The sequence below is a fragment of the Neolamprologus brichardi genome, chromosome 1 (genome assembly GCF_056152115.1).
Source record: "Neolamprologus brichardi isolate AB-2024 chromosome 1, ASM5615211v1, whole genome shotgun sequence".
NCBI lineage: Eukaryota > Metazoa > Chordata > Actinopteri > Cichliformes > Cichlidae > Neolamprologus > Neolamprologus brichardi.
The window spans coordinates 16,969,728-16,988,946 of NC_142104.1; the positions used below are offsets into that span (position 1 = coordinate 16,969,728).

At 35.8% G+C, this 19,219-nt stretch overlaps 1 long non-coding RNA gene across 1 annotated transcript; it reads right to left on the reverse strand.

Moving 5' to 3' along the window:
- Positions 1 to 249: 249 nt before the first annotated feature.
- Positions 250 to 17,563, reverse strand: LOC118454003 (uncharacterized). Its single transcript, XR_004843544.1, has 3 exons — positions 17,373 to 17,563; positions 17,220 to 17,275; positions 250 to 268 (listed from the first exon to the last, which is right to left on the reverse strand). It is a non-coding gene; the product is annotated as an uncharacterized LOC118454003 (long non-coding RNA).
- Between the last annotated feature and the right edge of the window lie 1,656 nt (positions 17,564 to 19,219).

Genomic DNA, 19,219 nt, shown 5'->3' on the forward strand with positions numbered 1-19,219 from the left:
GCATACAAGTGTGAGGGTAAGAGACAGAAAATCTCCCTCGCTGTAAAGCAATGTTGAATCCACAGTGTACTTCAAACCCCAACAGTTTAGATAAACATAAGAAATGGCTCCTTTATTTCATTTTATTTTATTCCTTTATTCCTGTACGCTGGTCTCTGAGGAGTGCTGGCATCGATTGCTGATTTAATGAAAGCGTCTGTTCCTCTTCCCCCATTCCTCACTCCTCCTCCAGGTCACTCTGCTTAAAATGCCTCCGTTAATCAGATTTCTGTTAAAAGCCGTAAATAGAATCAGAGCTCTGGTGCCAAGACAGACTCTGCTTTACGCTGGTCTTTGCCCTCCCTCTCTCATTCTACGATTTCCCAACTAGTGAATCTGGTTGATTTTCATTCTGAAGTGCAAGTTAACAGAGAGCCCCTCATATTCACAGGTAAGCATGTGTTTTAAAACGCAGAGCACTAAGAAAGAAATAACACAGCAGGAAATTACCCCACTGCAATACAACAAAGAAATCGCCAACAATAATAAAAATCTAATGATCTTTATGTATTTTTATTCCTATATAACTCCTGAGATTTTCTCTTCCTCTGCGACCTTCACATCCTCTTCATATAATTCTTGGAATCAGATTAAGAAAACTGGGACTGGAGACAAGTGGTGGAAAGCTTTATGCCATTTTACAAATTTGATGAACATAAATGGGCGATAAACATTTATATTGTATTTTTGATAAACAAATTTTAGCACTTAGAATGGTACAAAAAATGACATACTGCAAAAACCTGAATAGTTTTTGTATTGGTTTATCTGAATTCAATAAACCTTTGATTGGGTAAATATTCAGACTAGGCTATAGGGATGTGTGTTACTTAAGATCTAGTACATAAATTAAAGACTGAGACCACAAATTCAACAGCCAGCTGATCCAAACAGAGAAAGAGAGCTTTTTTTGTGGTATGCATTCATTTTAGCTGATATATAGAAATGATCACCAAAAAAGTCCTCATAGTTTATGACAGATCTTCCTTGACTCAAAAATGTACAGTATATAACGTCCTTTTACCAGACAGTTTGTATTGAGCCTAAAGAAAGCAGTGGCTTCATGTGAAGTCAAAGCGTAAACTGAGCAAACTAAAAGAAAATATTGTTCCAGTTACACCACTGTAGAGTCCTATTGTGAACATCAGTGTTGATTCTTAAAATATTTACTTATAGAAGGCCATATAAGAGGGAGTCAGGGTGCCTCATTAATCTGCCTTGCAGATATTTAAAGGGTAAATCTCCTGGTGATCACATAGAACACAAAAAGTGTGAAAACTGCTGTGGCATTCAATGAACATCCTGCTCTTTTGGTTTAAACATGTTTACACATTCATAAAACCATGAATGTGTATCACACTCAAGATTGCACCAAAAGTATACACAATACCATTTTGACAGAGAACTGAACAAAAGGCACCCAACAACCAAAAATAGCTTTGAATGTCAATGTCTTTGTCTTTTATTTATTTGTTTACAGATCTTTCAACAAACCTCTGTACTTATTTCCCATTTTCCTTACAAATATAAAGAAATGAGGGGTAGCATAAGACTTTTGCATGGTACTGTATGTATAAAGCAGCACAGCATGAGATTAAAGGAGCATTTTCTTTAGTTTTATCTCTCTTTAGCAGACTAAACCTTTTTAACATTAACAAACAAAGTTTGCTTTTGACAGTTCACCAGTTGTCTTAACTTTGAGAACCCCTGCTCTATATGAACTGGTGTGGACAACATTTCCTACTAAATTAGAAAGTTTGATGCTTGTATGTGGGTGCGCAACTACTATTGTGTGGTAGTGTCAGTGAAGACCTACTGTAGATAAGAATGGCAAGAAAGCTCTGTGTGGTGCAGGAAGTGAGACGTCCACGATGGTGCTTTAACGTTGGGTCTCTACAGCATTACATTCACAAGGCATACATGATGCGAATCCCCATCGGGGTCTGTGTATAACTCTTAACTCTAGCTCAACGCAACAAAAAGGAAAGAGGCATCACTTTGTGGCGGCACGTTTGTAATTGCACTTTGCAAGTACACGTCTATATTGTTTCATTCTCAAGGAAAACTTGTATATCAAGTATATATATTATACTTGTATAAACTAATATATCAGAAATCATACAAAAAAAACATTGTCTTGCAAATCTAATGACTAAGCCATCTATTCCTAAGTACTTTTTAAAAGCTATAAATGACTTGTAGCATGCATAATTAACTACCTGTGACAAAATGAGTTTATTGTAAGAGCCAATTGTTTTGGAGTAGGTGTGTTCAAAAATTAAATGTGAAGAGATAAGGGTAGGTCTTTCAGGGGGTGTACTTCCTTAACTTGCATCCATCTCTTCTCTATATTAATGCTGGCACTGGGAATAGAAATACTAAAACTTTTTTCCTGAAGTAAAATTAAATATAACATATCATAAATATAGTATAAAAAAATCCTGATCCTTTTTTCCTACTTAAAAGTGAATAACAAAAGAGTACTTAAAGATACTAACAATCCCATTCCTACACTAACCAGACATTACTTATGGACTGTGGATGTTTAAGGACCAGAAACATGTTAGTCAATACCAATATCACAGAAACTGAAAGCACACACTTTAAGTACATGAATTAAACAAATCGATGACAAAAAGCACATGGTGGTCTGTGTAAAGTACATTACCTATTTAACAAAAATCCAACTTTAAAAAGATGGAAAGCCAGATCTATAAAAGAGCCCCAGTTCATAAATAGAGCCTGAATAAACAAAAACATTATACAGTGTTATTCTCACAATCATTTAGAATTAAACAAGTTTAAGACATACAAATGGGCAAAGCACAATCTGTCTATGTCTCAGCAAGTTTCATGTGATGAATAAAACACTGTGTGCATTATATAGTTTAAATATGCAGTTTAAAAAAAATCATGAACACACACTCACTCAGCTTACAAATGGCGATTAGTTATTGTATATGCTAAAGCATCCTCTAAGAGACTTTACTGTTCTTACTTAGACTGCATGAGGGCTAATTATCACATTGTTCCTGATGAATAACCAGTCAAAATGATTATACCCTCTACAAAAACTCTTAATTAGCAAAATCTCTTTCTCAATCAAGTATCTAAATTACATTTGTACAGTTCAGTGATTACTGACCAAAAGGAGGATTTTTGAGCTGTAAAGAATACGCTGGGCCCATAAATGGTCTCACTGAATGGGTGACCACTCACCGAATGAATCATGTCCTAATAATTAAATTGTATGGCATACCCAGAGTGTTAACTTTAGTGGATGCACATTGAGCGCTTCTGACTTCTCAAAAGGCTTTTAAAGAAATTAAGTGATGGGCTTCGACAATAATTCCTCTTTTCTGGGTCATTGATTGTTCTCTTTTTTTGGCTCTTCCAGACACATTTTGCTCTTCTACTTAAGATTTGCATTCAGGGATCCTTGTTCTTATGTCTATAACCCCAGTCAGGAGCCTGAGCTTTCTGAGCTGTTAATTTTAAAACGTGGTAATTAAAATATTTATCTTGTAGATGAATTTCATGGATTTCTTACTACCTATTTACTCAAGCACAATAATGGGTGAAAAAGACAATGAAGAATCAAGATATCCATTTCTATGCATACTGCTATTTAGCAGCAAGGAGCCACACAAACTACAAAAAGAGCAGGAGCACACTATCTATAAATGAGGTGTCTTCACCAAATATTTATATCTATGCAGTGTACACGGACATATCATTAGTTAAGAGCAGACACAAATTAAACGGGCTTGTCAGTAAGAACAATTTTGTATTGTACAAGGATAAAACATTAGTAGCAATATTAATACGACATTATCTAACATCAAAGACAATTTAATTAAATGAGCTTATAAATTACAAGAATTTTATGTCTGAATCTAAGAGGATGATAACATTTACCATAAATTGTAGTCTGAATATATGAATATGCCTATCAATCAAATTTTGCTCATTTTCACTCTTAATTTGAATGATATATCTCTGCCAAGCACCCTGCTAATAGCAATGTTTAACCTTTAAACTAAAAGGCTCATCTAGAAAGCTTGAACAAAACTGCCACTAGAATGTAAAGACCTTAATAAACTTTCATAGATAACAGCATTCGTTTAATACACCGAGGCTGTGAAAAACCAGCAACTTGTGTCAGATTACAGCCAGCAGTTTATCTTTCTTTTCCTTTTTTTCTGACCTTAGTGAACTAACAATTTGCTGCAATCTGTTAGCATTCAGCTATTAATCAAGTGGTTACTGAACAGCCTGCAGGACTGTTCTGATATAGTGGCCACAACAGCATACTCTCTGTTTTCAAGCACCTGAATATCATTTGTTTCTGTTTTTCTAAGCCGTATCAGCAACATGTCTGCATGTCATAATATTAAGCCAATAATCAAAGTCAATTAGCATCCTACTTCCCTCCCTTTAAGCACCTAATTCTTCACTATGCTATGCCTTTGAAATATAAAAAAGGGGGAAAAATGATACTTTCTTTCTATGATATTTTTTTTAGCTATCAGGTTTTCCTGATATCAAGCTTCTTGCTGATCAATAAACAGAACTGTAGGCTAGTGCCATTTATCACCTCCAAATCTTCACTCCTGACGAGTGATAGATCTCCCATACAGTTGCTATCTAAAATTACTCATAAAGACTGATTAGGGCTAAATCAGAGCCTTCCTTTCCTGAATCTTCAACATATCATCAAAAAAATAGCTTTCTGGAGTCAAGTAGCCATATGATAGACGAGCATTTCCAAGCGCAAGGCCAGGGTATTGTGTGCCATGAAGCTTATTTTATAGGGTCCATGATAGATGTTGTTTAGAGCGATTTAAGCGGCCCTTATGCTGGTGTCAGCATCTGACCCCTCCGCAGTGATAAAGCTATCAGAAGGAGAGAAGTAGAAGCAGAAGTGAAATACGGAGGGAGGGACACATGTGCCAGATAAACTCCTGCATACTGGGCACGCACCCAGCTCTGGAAGGGGAATGCCTTTATACTTATCTGCATAAAAGTTGAAGGCGCAGGAGTGGCTTAAGTGAAAGTGCACATTAAGTCCTCTAATAATCTAACTTCCAAAACTATTTAAATCAAGATTTTTTTTTCCAAAAAGTACAATGTTAGTCCTTGTTTCAAGAGTGACACCCAAGCCTAACACATATTGTAACTGCAAATCAAAACAACAAAACAAGTCAAGAGCACAGCCTGATTATTTCATATTGGACACAGGCTGAAAATAAATGATGAAAACGTCATCAGATGCAATGATGACTGCATAAAAATGTAAATACAAAAAGAGGGGCACAGGCTTAGATACCAACAAGCTGTCAAATGAAAGCACCCAAGAATATTAGCTGCAGTTGTGGCTACTATGTTTGCAAGGAACAACACATGTTAACTGGTACTTAACTGTCTAAACTTCAAAACAAACAAGAAAATCTGTTCAGTCAGTTATTATTTCTTTCTATTTATTTAAGGTGCAACAAACACCATAAAGTTACACAATGGGCTCAACTTTTCAAGTCATTTTTTTCCTCAACTGGTATTTGTTTTTACATTTTTAGCAAATTGGCATCATTAAAATGATTGTGAATTAGCCATTACGAGTTCCTGTTGCACTACGTTCACGGTCAATTATCACAAGATTAAAGAAAACACAGAATTTCAGGAAAAGTGTAAGATGAGTGTTGTTTTTCCAACTTAGATTATACATTCAAAATATATATTTATATTCTAAACGACACTGACTCAAGAGCAGACCTGACATAAACATTGTATTCTTACTATTTTAACTATGCAATTTTCAAGCTCATGTGTTAAAAAGCAGCCCTGAAATACTGTGTGTGCATCAGTATCCTATAACCCACAGGTGGTACACAGACAACCTATTGTAGCTAATAATCTTTAATCAGACCCCCATCTGTGGTTCATTAGCACCAGCTAAACATCTTCATCCATACTTGAAAACATTTTGCATTACTGATAAACTTAATGATTTCCTCCCACAAACTACAGGCAATGCTGTCCGATCGCATCAAAAGTATGAAACAGTATACTTATTCCAACAAGTGAACTCAACTTCATTTAAGTACAACTCCCACAGTTAAAAAATAATTACATTTCTTTTTCTTTTTTTTTAAACATGTCTAAATTTAAAATTTATTGTAGCCAGTTTTGAATGAGTTGATGACAGAGAGCAGGTTCTGCTGCAGGTTAGGAAAAGCACAAGCAAAAGTATTCTTCATCATAGAGGTTACTCAAAACCAATGGGACATTAACCCACCTCCCCTCTCGCCTCCAACCTTTATAATACAGACGCTGCCCCCAAATGAGTACTTGGGGTTGTCATGTGAAATTGAGACCTATTGGTTGTAATCACAAAATGCGACAGGCCTGTCCCCTCTGAGAGCAGGTCACCTCTACTCCCCCGCCCTGCTCCTGTTCTGGTCTGTTCAGCCTGCACGAGCCCCATGTTTTATTCCCCATTTCTGTCTGCTAACGTTGGCCTTGTCATTTTTCACCCTGCTGACTGATTACTGGTTACACTGTTTAGCCAATCTCCACTTATAGCTCCTTGTCTTCTATGGCTTTATGACATTATTACAAATCTTTATCACCACCATCAATACTCTTAGCCTCATAGTGAGGTGTGTTTAGAACAGACACAAACACTATGAGCCCAACCAACACATACTATATTATAACAAACTATATAGGAGTTGTGATTGGAAAGCAACCTGAAACAGAAGTTAGTTAATGTTTTATACATTTTGCATTATCACAGTTTATTTGCATATCAGGTAGAAGCTTACCTAAACCTTTTTTTCAATCGTTTTCTTGCACAGGCTGCACAGGTTAGACCGATATAGCAAAATTCTTGTTGTTTGACTAAACAACCTTTTGCACAAAATATTAAATCTGTTAGAAGTTAATGGAGAAATGGCAGCAGTTCCCGTTCGACTGGGTTTATCACTTTAATTGTGAAGTTGTTCTGTATCATATTTAAAATATCGTATTTTATGTTGTAAGGACATTGTGTTTGTCATTGCTGTATGAATATTGCTTTCTTCCTGTTTTTTAAAAAGATATTTTTGATCTTCCATAGATCTTCACATCTACGTAGACTCATCACGCTAGAGCTCTCATGTAAATCTAAATCAACATGCTACAACTGAATTTATACACAGACATGAAACACTTTTCAGAGCACAAGATGAAGCTTGAGCAAAATATGTTAAAAACTGTAATATCATCCTAAACACACACACTCCAAGGAAGCGACAGCAAATTTCGCCATTCTAACAAAGATACTCTTTAGCAAACATTGTTTCTGTTGCCGTCATCAACACTACAAACAAACGCAGCCTAGATTATCACTCTAAGGTAAGCCTTTAACTAGTTTAAGCTTTTAAAATATATGCATGTAAACAAGTGTATGATTCAACAAGAATATATTAAATTTGATTCCTGACCAAAGGCACTGTAATTTAAAAATCTACAAATTTCAGTTTGGGTAACATTATTTCTTACAAACACCAATAACAGATATGACTTTATTGAAATGCATTTTATAATTACAGTATTTTTTCTCCATTAGTTGCAACATTACATTAAGGGTGGAACAATTGTTGTTAAAAATGTCGAGGGTAAGGATTTCTCAAAAGGCATGGAAAATGTTAAAACTATAAAAGAAATTATAATTAATACTTCTCATTTTACTCAAAGTACTAAGTGTTTTTATTCTGTGTGAGTTTGTATGCTTGCATTAGAGTGGGTTATCTAAGCGTAGTCACACTTGGCTACTCCTGGGTGGATGTGAGAAAGTGTCACTGCCTCTGTTTGAGTAAAAAAAGGGCGTGAACACAAAAAGTGACTTGATATAAACAGGAAATGTTAATATAACAAGTTTACGTTTGCTTTCATCAGAAGAGCTCTGCACTGACAGGAAGTACAACTAACATAACATTAATTGTAGCTGAATAATTAATCCTTAACAATCAGAGTAGAATGGTGACTAACTGAAAATCGTAGACATTTTCCTTAGTAGGCAATTATAATATTATGGATTCTTTTTAGGCCACGTTTAAGGAGACCCATTAGCAATTAATACCAGCTACAACATGATTTACAATATTCCCACACAGCATATGTCTAGTAATTGTTTATAGGTTTAGTTTGAAGATGAAAGCTGAGTGCACATTATGAAAGCAATATAGATATTTATACTATATATATACACACACAGTTAAGTGAAACTCATTGAACACTAGTAATGGATTTTGTAGCACTTGGCTGCCCTCTGTTGGACACAACCTTTAAATGTGCACTTCATCTTCCAAGAACTCAGTGCAACATGATATTGGTTACAATTTAATTACAGTGAAATCTGGTTGTTTGTGTATGAAACCAACTACACAGGTCTAAGATAGGACAAGAATTAAGTATAATGCATTCTATGCATTACTTTGTACCTTTATTTGTACTTAAGGGGGACGTTTCTACAAGTAGTGACTTACCTAAAGTCATACAACAATGTAAAAAGAATTCTTATACCAGTTATCAGGACATAATAAAAATGATCTAGTCGTTAGCAGGTCTTAAAATTGGGCAAATACAACCTCTGATAAACATGATAATATCATACTGTGTCATAATTTATTTAACAAAAGTTACAACAAAAAGCAAAAGCTGCGTACCAGGTACTGTTAATCAAATGCCCTTGACTAACTGATCAGCAGCAGTTGTAACCATCTCAATCAAAGCAGAGGTTTTGGCACTTTGGTGCTCTGGAGCTTTGAGGTGTGGATTAACACAACACCATAGAGAAAAGATATCGGCAATGTACGGAGTTCATATTTTTTGCCATTTACAAACAATATAAAATGCATCATGTTATAGTAAGATTATTTACAAGCAGAACATTTTTAAGACAGTTCCCAAGCTTCACAGGAGTGGATATTCCAACAAATTTGTTCCAGAGTCAGACTATGCAATGCTGAGAAACTGCAAAAAGCACAAGAACTATATGTCAGACTCTACATGCCTCTGTTAACATGTTAAATGTTCAATAGTTCAATTTAAAAAAAAGACTGAACAATTTGAGCTTGTTTCGCAGCCAGAGCTGGCCACCCTGCAGTCTGAACTCCCCTTTTTACCAAAGTATTGTAGAGTCAAATGTGACAGCAAAAGCGCGGCACAAACGGACTCATGCTACAAGACAATGACCCACAGGGAAACCAGCAAATCTATCAAATCAAGGTGTTACACTGGCCCATTCAAACTCCAGAGTTCAAGTGATTGAAATGTGTGCAAGACCTTAAGAGAGCAATGCAAGGAAGAGTGGGCAAGAGTTCTTCCACTGCTATGTAAGACACCAATAAAGTCACACAGATTCACATGATTCACAATCAAGTTATTGCTGCTAAAGGTGTTCCTCCAGGTCACTGAATCATGAAGTGGAGTTTTTCTTACACTGCTTCAGCATTATAGCTTATGTTTTGTTAAATAAGGACATGGTTTAATATTTGTTGTTATATATATATATATATATATATATATATATATATATATATATATATATGAGGTTATAGTTAGTAAGGACTGGTAAGGACTAGATGATTTTTCTAGTATGTCTTGATATGTGTACTTACTTTTACCATGACTTTACCCATGATGGCCATAATGTGACAAAATTTCCAAATTTCCCAAACAAATTAATTTTGTTTAGAGAAATGCTCAAAACTGAACATAAACGAATTTAAAAGTGTAACAACCAAGTTTATGTATACAGTTTGAAAATAATATATTTTCAAGATAACTCTAAAGGCATTCTTGTCTCATTTATAAATGAGAAAAAATAGACACATTTTAAGGTTAAATATGGATATCAGCCTCAAGCCTTTGTAAAGGTTAAGTATGACCTGCAAGACTAATTAGGTCTCCCGTTTTCTCTAGATGACTTTTTCCACTCTCAAAAACCTGACAAGGGCCACGTAAGGACAAAAAGTGTAACGTAGTTTGTAACGTCTGACATCTCTGTTGGTTGTTAATGGTTTATCTTACACTAACCCCAGATGGTGCAGCCTACTAAAGGAATTCATTATGACTCAGGGTGGTGTTTCTTTATGAGTCACCATTTTACATAAGAGATAGCCTTTGTTCATAAGTGACAAGAACAACTCCCTTTTTTCTTCAGCACTAAAGAAACTTCTTTAGAAACAAAGATTTAAAATTTTATTTGACCCACTTAGCGCAGTACTTTTCCAATGTTATGCAACTGAGAGACTAGTGCATTCGGTTTATAGTAAGACAATGGTGCCATCTAGTGAGCAACAACACTTCTTATTTTTCCTACTATAGAATAGTTTCGTTATATTAAATTCACTGAAAGAACAGCAGTTTGTCTGTGAATGAAAAGCCATATTTGTTGCTTTTCTTTCTCATCTTATTTATGTGTTACTCAACTGGATTGTATTTTATCATCTGGGAAACTAAAAAGCCCCAAACTTAAAAATAGAGTATTTTATATAGAGTTGATAGTAGAATACAGCTGATCCATATATTAATCTTATCTGTGATGCATCAGTTCAAATTCAAGTGCCTTAACAAAAAATGTGTTTAGGACTGAAAGTCCCATTTTCACTGTCTCAAAATGAATTGTATAAACTCACCATGTTTGACAGATAATGTGGTACGCTTCAGAGCTGTTTCTCTCCTCCTCCATACTTTTCTCTTACCGTCATCCTGATACAAGTTAATCTTTCATCTGTCCAAACATTTTTTCAAGAACTTTGCAGGGTCTAATCTGATTTTCTTGTTCTTTCGTGTAACCAGTGGGTTTCACCTTGTTGTAAACACTCTGTATGTACATTCATCATCCCTTCTTCAAGCAGCAGTTGCTGAATTTGTTGCCATAGTGTAATGTTTGTTAATTCAGTGTGAACGTGACTAAATAGTGGAAATAAATGATGCCAGAAACCCAAGCTGTGAGAAAATTGTTGGAGGAAGCAGTTATGAGTTATGCACTGACTATAAGAAGAGTCTTTAAAAAGATGATCCCTTAGTGTATTATAAACGTACTATAAATATCTTATATTTTTCCCATATTAGCTTCTCTGCTCTGTTTAAGCCCTCTTTAATGTAAAAATATTTTACTTAAATAGAATAGCTGCCAGACTACAGGCTCGCTTTTGATTCTCAGAGTTTCCATAACTTAAATGGGAAACAGAGTCCTAAGCTATCAGGTCCCTCTGGTGTAAAAACATCTCCCAGTTTGAAACTTGGGAAACAGACACTCTTTCTACTTTTAAGATTAGACTTAAAGCTTTCCTTTTTGATAAAGTTTATAGATAGGGTTGGATCAGGTGAGGTACAACCCTATCTCTTAGTTATGTTGCTATGCTGCACTGAGCATTTACTCTCTATTTACCGCTTTTTACTCTCCATGTCAGTTACGGCTATTTCCTGATAATTACTCTGTAATCTATTAATTTGTAGACATAGCTTTAATTTATTTTAAAAAAGAAAAACAACATATCCATTTGAAAAATATTTCCTTTTTTGTTTTCATGTCACAGATGAAGTGGCTACTTCTTCTGAATATTAAAGAAATGATAGAAGGAAATGATAAGATCATTAATGCAGACAATGTGTGCTAGTTAAAAACTAAAAAAAAGGATACACATGTATCACTTATTTATTTGTTAATCCAGTTCTGTTTCTGTTACTTTGATTTTTATACTTGTCTTATTTTTTTACTGCCCCTCGTTGTGATTTATGTTTTGTTACCTGAGGCTGGCATAATACAGTTTTGTTACAGTTAGATGTTTGAAAGATGCCATCACTTGAGTAAATAAAAATTAAGCAAACACAACAAAAAATCTGACATAAAAACATTTCTGTTGAAAAATGTAAAAAAATAAATAAATAAAAAGACACTAGGGAAAAAGAGACCCGACTGAATAATATTGTCCACTCATAAAACCAACCACAATTTAAAAAAAATAAATAAATATACAGTTTACTGTGTCAACCACTTTGATAAGGAGTGGTGCATTTAATCACTGACCTGGGATCCCTACAGAAAGTGACTGTATTTTGTCATTTCTATTCTGAGCTTCTGGATATTGCCTAGCAAAAACCCTCCACATTACTATAAGAAAATGAAACTACGATTTTAACCATCAGGAACAAAAGTAAAACCTTTTAAAATAATAAAAACAAGACTGAAATAGCAAATTCATTCTGAAAACTAGCTGACACCAAGGCAAACTACATTTGAAATTAAAACAAAAAATGCCCTTTTTAACTATTTAGCTGATATTATGTTATGTCCACTAACTAAAGTGAGCTAAACATGCTGTATGAGAAACATGCTTTGGTACTCTTCCACTGGTATTTATATACACATTACTCTCAATTCAATCTGTAAATGGGAAATGGCCAAAATAAACTACCCTATTACCTCCAAAATGTGCAGTAATGCAGTATAGTGTGTAGTTTAAATTAGCCATCCCTTATGTAAAGGTTATTTTGACTGCTCCCTGTATCGCCATAGCTGATAGATCAACATGCTGCAGACATCCCTAACACACAGCTCACATTTACAACAGGAAAGTGTTCATCAACATTATTCTGACAAACCAAGGAGAGAATAGTGAAAGTAAGTCATGCAACTGAATGCATAAACATGGTTCCTCCCATTTTTAATTGTAGACTTTTTGTAGCACGTAATAAGTTTCCAAGTGTTAAAAGTCATTTTATCAGTCCCTTAATAAATTAGCAAATGGGGCAAACTTTTCTCAATGCAAAAATTACTGCCAAAATGACACACCGTTACAGCGAGGAGGCCTCTATAATCCATGTTAACTGTCATAACATGGATTATAGATGTAGACATAAACGACCACTTACTGGACAGGCAGCTGAGCACCTTCTCTTAAAGACCGATTTAGCTCCACTACCAAAACAGCAGATTCAGAAAAACTTTAATTTCTCTATTTGTAACTTCCTGCAATGTCACATTTGTGCCTAGCAGGGAATGATCTGATAACAGTTTGTTTCAACTCCGTACTCTCACAACATTTAACCACACAAGGCATTTACTGCACTGCGCTTCCCAATGCATTTCACTCTGATTGCATTGTGCCACTGATACTTGCTATTCTGCTACTGAGTTTTGGAAGGCATTTTATAATAACTGTTAGTTGTTAAACAGCTTAGTCAATGCAGTACCGCCATAAAAATGGATACGATCATAGCACACATTGAATGAAAAAGTCAGTCTGTATGCCACGGCCTGTCAGAAGAGAGCAAAACAAGGGGAAGAAAATCAAAAGGTTTAACAGAAGCGACAAGTTTTTTCCGACCAAAACCGCAGTGAAAAGCAAATCAGTAAATACATCCACCTCTGCAGCACTTCAGCCCAGTCATTTTACACCGGTGCACACAGGCTGAACATTATTAGATCATTACAAGTGTGTGAGGGAATTTCCCACGTCAATTGCTAAATCGTTTAAAGTATACCAGATACCAGAATGAAATTCAACCTATAATTACGAATCCCTTTTGGAGCAAAATAGATGATAAAACATGGTTTGTACAAGGGCACGGTTATCATGGTTATCACACAGCTCCTTGACAACTTATTGTTTGTGCATTGTTTTATTCTGGCATATATTTTGTTTTTATACATTATTGGCAGAGATATGAAAGCACTCTTGAACCATTCGGGAAGCAAGACAAAGTTTCAATAGCATGCTGTTGATTACTACTAAAGCCCTCATTAAACTGCAGCCAGCATGAAACAATTGGCATGCATTTTCTATCAGAACACGTCCATAATGCTGCTATTTGGCTACTACGTTTATATGGCCCATTTCCCCCTGAATGTGTTACATGCAGTTTTTTTTACTTCCCCAGCTCTTTTCATATCAAGTGGTTGTTTTTCGTTGTGTTCCAAACACACTTTCCCACAGGGAACTTGCAAAGTGCCCTCTGGTGGACAAATTATGCATCGTCAACACTCACAACATGGTTGAAAAGTGTTTCGCCCATGTCTTCTTTAATTTTTCAACTTTTATTTACCAGTTGTTGTAAATGTAACATCAAGACATCAGCCCAAACTATCGGCCAGCTAAGAAATCGGTTAGGTTCTTCTTTCCTTAAATTCTTCTCTCTTTCCTTTCTGGGCTTTGTTCCATGAAGCAAGTACAAACATTCTCAGGGTATCTTTCCATTACTTCACTTACCATCACTTATGGTAGCAATGCTAGCACCCATACATTTTTTGACAATCAGGCATTTCCGATTCATTTTATCCTTCGAAGTAGTGCAAGTTCTCTTAATACAAGAATGCTACAGAACCCAATGTCAAAATATTTGCATGGCTTACAGTCCTACATTGGATTTGTATGTTTTTCTGGTTACATTTAATAAACAGAACTTGTCCTGTTAGTAATTACTTGCAGCTAAATATCATCTCTTGGTTTGTAACCTAGTTCTAAATTGCAATGCTTGGCAGATTGTATATTGAAATGAACCGAGTGTGCCCTAATATAATTAATGACCTAATATAGTAATAATGTTTACCCTATTTGAAGTGAGAAGAAGTTGCCAAAAAATGCTGTGTAAGTTAAGAGTGTTAATGGTCTGTCATTAAGACACACAAGAATCCAATGGATCACAACTGTTATTCCATTAAATTAATATTTAGATGTGCATAAGACAGTTCTATTTTCTTTCTTTTTTTACAGCTGCAGTCCTGGTGGTGTTTAATGGTATGAAACTAAGAAATAACTGTTAAAAAAAAGAAAATCAGGATTTAAAGGGAGGCTTAGCCTACATATTTAATCAATTTAATAGAAGGTCCACAAGTACAAACAGGCGCTTATTGATAATGTATGAAGCTTATAGAATAAAATTAAAAGTAAAAAAAAATTTCCAGCCAACAAAACAGTGGTTAGCATTGTTGCATCACAGCAAGAAGGTCCTGAGTTTGACTCCACCACCTGGCCAGGGCCTTTCTGTGTGAGGTTTGCATGTTCTTCCTGTGTTTACATTGATTCCCTGCAGGTGCTCTGGCCTCCTCCCACAGTCCAAAGACATGCACTTAGTGGGCGAGTTTAATTGGCCTATCTAAATTGCCCATGGGTGTGAGTGTGAATAGTTGTTTGTTTCTGTTTTAGCCCCGCAGAAGTGGACGTTATTCAGTTTCCGCTATTTTAATGTTAATTAAACTAACAACAGGTAACAATGACCTAATCCCCCAAACAACAATTTCTTTACAGGTGTAGGGCACTTACACTTACACCTCTTTATGTTTTCTGTTTTTTTCAGAGTTTTGCAATTGGCTCGGGTCAGTCCCACTACTGGCAGCATAAAGTGATGCCTGGACCCTATAGAGATTGCGCAGGTAGTCCAATCCCTTCAGAATGGGACATCAATACATGCCATTACAAAACAGTTTCCTTCGCCTCCCAGCACAGCCTCAAGAGTGTGCGATTCCAGGAGACAGGCAGTTACTCTAGGTGAGCTGGACAAGCCCTTAGAAGATCCTTAACCCATTAGCAGGACTGGTATCAGCTCTTGTGCAAGGAGGAACAGGATGACTGCTGCCAGAACCCAACAAAATGACCTCCAGCAAATGGCTAAACAATCAGAATAACCTATTAACCTAACACCCTTAGATGCATGTCTCTGGACTTTTGGAGGAAACAGTAGTACCTGGAGGGAATCCACACAGAAACAGGGAGAACATGCAAACTACAGATCCAAAGCCGGTCTGTTCAGACACACTCCTGAGCCAGTTTTGGGAAAGCATTTTTGATGAAGAAAAATATAGTTTTAGTATGGACAGACAGCTGAAAAAAAGCCATTTTTACAAGTTCAGTTTAGTGTGTGTGTTTTTTGGGTTTGTTTTTTTTTTAGGAAGGGTGCTTATGTCATCTTCAGTATATGTGCTGATAAAGGTTTTTTTTTTTTTGCATTGGCAACAGAGAAGAGAGACTGGGTCTTGTAAGAAAGGATATTTGCTACAAAATATATATTATTAATAAATACCAGTATTTCTTTTAGCTTTTTTTGCCAGACTTCCACAAGCACTTGGATAAACTAAATATGGGTTTAAGGGGTGATTAAAGTTTTAATGAATGCAGCCTTGACAGTAATTTAACATATTCGTTCCTTTCACAACAAAAGGTTGGTGTAGTTTGTGATTCAAATTCAATTGTTCTTTACTCAAAAGTAATTTGAAAATTCTTAATTTAATCAGGATAATTTAAAAAACAAAGCGATCCACTGATGATCAAATAGCTCTGGATATAAAGCACTTTTAATTGCCAGGCTAATAAAAATAAGCCCTCCAGAGCTGTAACTGTAATGTAGTATATCTATATAGATGCACATGTATTTCCAAAAGCTTAGGTTCATCTTAATCTCCTAGGATTGCTTTATAAAATGACATAAAAATCCATCTAGAAAATTAATACATACATTTTGTTAAAAAGAGACAAAGAAAATCTGGGACAAAACATTCTTTTAGTACTCAGGCAACTGTGGACCAGGAAATCATGTACACACAAGAAACACAGAAATTCCACTTTCTCTGATGCCAAGTCCTGCTACAACAAAGTAAGAAACCTGTTTACCAATGCACAAACCCACAAAAACTCTAGCACCAACGTCAATAAAACATTTAATTCTGTTTGCCCAATCAAAGTAAATATTGAATGTCAATAAAGGATATAGCCCATAAAAATAACAATGTCACACATTCACTCCAGTGAACCACACACTGCCTTTGTCAAAGAAAAGCAAACTACAAATTCACAGCGGACTATGCCCAGGATTATTTTACCAGGTGGTAAAACATTCATCACATAGCCTCTAAAACACTGCAGTAATTATTAAATCAGCATTAAATATTACTATACCAACGCACTTTACCTTTAATAGGCCTTTGTTGTACTTTGCCTTCCTCGGTTTGTACAGAGGCATAAAAGAAAGAAAAAATCAGGGTCACAGTTTGGGGAAAAAAATCAATCGTGTTAATCTCAGCAGGTCAACTTCACACTGTTTTTCCGTTTATCAAAGTATTCATCATAAACCCCTAAAAATGTCGCAATAGTCATTAAACCGGTGATTAACACAACCAGAGTGGCTTTTCTTACCTCAAAGACGGTATTATCATGACTTCAGTCTGCTTCGGGAAATGTTTTGACCAAGTCTTGAAGAAAGAAAAGAAAAGGCGCTCACGTGAGTACAAATATTTGTAAGCTAGCTGGTTTGCTAGGAGGCCTATTAGCAGGCTACATGAACTTTACCTCAAGAAATATAGGTATTGTGTAAGATAACTTTGTGTTTAACTTCACAAGGCCTTTATGTTTTATCTAGACAGTTTGGGGGTTTGTTTTGTTTGGTTTTTTGTCATTTCATTATTCCTTTGTTTTCCATCAAAAACTGGTAGATGCTGGGCAGTTATTCACAACCACCATGTGGTTGAACCGTGAGAGACAAACAGGTACAAGAACATGCAACACGGATCGTTACCAGCTTTGAAGTTGACGTCACGCCGCAATGCATTGTGGGAGCGTGCCACCATTTTAGCAGGTCACGAATCAAAACAAACACACTTTGGAAGGAAGATTGCTACTAACCATACTTAAAAGTAGCTCAAAAGAAAAAGGACGTTATAAAGTCAGATTGCGTCCGGATGCAAAGAGACGGTACTTGCAAAAAATAGCGTGCATTGGAAATGTGGACCTGTATGAAATATAGCAGTTTGTTTTTTTTGAAGACCAACTGCTATTGACTTAGCCTGAAATAGTACCTTGCCTGTGGAGTCATAGGGCGAACCAATTTCGCAATTATAAATCTCTGGAGGCGCACATCCACAAAGGAGTGGGTACAAGACTTGGCTATTTTTAAGCCTCCACGTTGTGAATTCGCCTTCATTCAAACAAAGGTAAGTCAGCTTGAGTACTGCCAGTAAAATGCGTTTGATTTTCCCTTGAACATTCAGATTAGTGCAGCATAAATTCATTCATGAGGGGGAAATTACAGTGAGAACACGTGGAGGCTCTGTCAGATGGATAACACAGTGAGTTCAGTGCATTGATGTGACATTGTCCTGAAGGATTTAGTTATTCTCTATGGTTAAAGAAATTGCACTAATTAATTCATATTTATTATAAATAATCCTAATTACACATCTTGCTTCCGTGTTTGTGCGCTGTGTCACTAAAAATACATTCTGTTTGGTTTTATACATTGATTAATGACCTGCAGAATCTCCTTATCATATTAAGTGATTCATAATTGTCACTTAAAGTCAAACTTTGTGCTTTCTCCCTCTTGAAGTGATTACATCTTTGCATAAAAAACTAGGCAGATTTAGAATATACCATGCAGCATTCTATAGATGGATACATAAAAAAATTTAAAAAAAATTACATGTGCTAATTTTCTAAACACTTTATTTGTTACTTTTATGATAAATTGATTTTAAAGGATAAAGCGGATGAAGATGGATGGATGGATGATTTTAAAGTAGATAAAACACACTAGTTGTTGTCCTTAAATTAACTTTGCTGTGTACATCTCAGGTACTGCACTCTCAAAGACTGAATGAACCATTGCAGCCATGGGTCATAGTGAGCATCACAGGGAAGGTTGAACTGCACCTGTATGACCGGAGTCGTGGAGACCTGCACCCATGTCGCTGCTCTTCTGTTTAAAGTAGAAGCAACAGTTTTGATCCGTGGCTCGAGGACTGTTGCAGATGAACCTGCATACAGGGTTTTGCTGGGTAATATGACCAAGATACAGTCAGTGGTCGGCTATAAGATAGACTTCTCCTCTTCAGCTGCCCCAAAAAAGGTTCTCAATCAAAACATAAACAGACCATCTGTAGTGACAGGTAAAAAAAAAAAAAAGCCGTCCTCAGAAAAGAAAAATTTCACCTGCTGCTGTGGAGGAGTTGTCTCAACTGATGGGAAAATATTTCTCCAAGCATAGTTCTGTTCTGAATAACCCATAATGTTTTATTTAGGGGGTCTACATTTGTGTCTGAAGTGCATTGCCATGTAAATAATTTGCATTTACTGAATATGTACTTACTAAGTAACACTGTTCAAAAGTTGAATAAAGAAACAAATGTTTGCCTTTTTTT